This window comes from Austrofundulus limnaeus, unplaced genomic scaffold, assembly GCF_001266775.1.
Source record: "Austrofundulus limnaeus strain Quisiro unplaced genomic scaffold, Austrofundulus_limnaeus-1.0 Scaffold2447, whole genome shotgun sequence".
NCBI lineage: Eukaryota > Metazoa > Chordata > Actinopteri > Cyprinodontiformes > Rivulidae > Austrofundulus > Austrofundulus limnaeus.
Genome location: NW_013954849.1, coordinates 9772 through 10839, shown reverse-complemented (window position 1 = coordinate 10839; position 1068 = coordinate 9772). Strand labels below are relative to the sequence as shown.

The 1068-nt window shown below is 39.8% G+C and overlaps 1 protein-coding gene across 1 annotated transcript in view; it reads left to right on the top strand.

Annotated features, from left to right (window-relative positions):
- The window catches only part of LOC106511013 (netrin-4), a gene marked incomplete at its 5' end in the record, with an annotated part of 6035 nt that overhangs the window by 1152 nt on the left and 3815 nt on the right, over positions 1-1068 (top strand).

Genomic DNA, 1068 nt, shown 5'->3' with positions numbered 1-1068 from the left:
AACATTAAATGTCAGATAATAACCTCCTCCTCTTAAAGACTTTCCTATCTGACAAAGCTGCACAGATAGCATTACCCTTTGTTGACCTTATTCCTCCTGTAATATTTATTGCCCTTTGCGTTTAACACTAAATAACAAATATTTATGGGTAAATATAAACTAGAAAAAGTTATTTTTACCTTAAAGGTCAAGTCTAAGAATGATGCCTCCCTCAGCTCAAGCGTTTCAGTTGCATGTTATTGATTTAAAACTGCAGCCAGCCTACAGCTGGTTTTGTTACGACTGCAATGTCCACAATACATTCCTGTGTCCATTAATTAATTATTCTACACTGTGAGTCAAAAGTCACAGGACACACCCTGTTATTCCAAAAAGAAGAGGTAAAATTAAATATCTGAATACCCCAGTAAGTGATGGGAGAGGGGGGCTATCTTTTAGGCTATGTCCAGAACATTGCTGCCATCTTGAAAGCTGCCATACTGGATCAAAAATAAAATGGTGTCCTGTGACTTTTGACTCACCCTGTGTATCCATAACTGACATTGTAGCTACAAGGTTTAAACATCTGTGAGCGACTGAGTTCATGAGATATAAACCAACAGAATTGAAATTATAGTTTAATTTTTTCTGCTATCAACAGTTTTTCCGACACGAGGCGGGCAGATTTCCTGGTCACGATTCTGACTTCTGCAGACTAGAACGTGTTTCGGTTCATTTTTTTCCAATAAGAACTCGTAATTTTCAACTTCCTATTATGAACGGAACTCACTGTTGGCATCAAGAAATTACCTTCGATACTATAGACAACTGATGCACAATCCTGGTCCTCGAGGGCCACCATCCTGCATGCTGGACCTGTTTCCGTCCTCCAACACACCTGGCTCAGTGACTGAATCACCTCTTCAGGTTCTACAGAAACCTGTTAATTCAAACCAGTTGTGTTGAAGCAGAGAAACATCTATAACCTGCAGAATGGCGGCCTTTGAGTACCAAGATTGCCACCCCTGCATTAGCATTCAATTTAAAGAATCCTAAGGAGCGCCCTTGCAGGGGTAAAATGCTTATTTT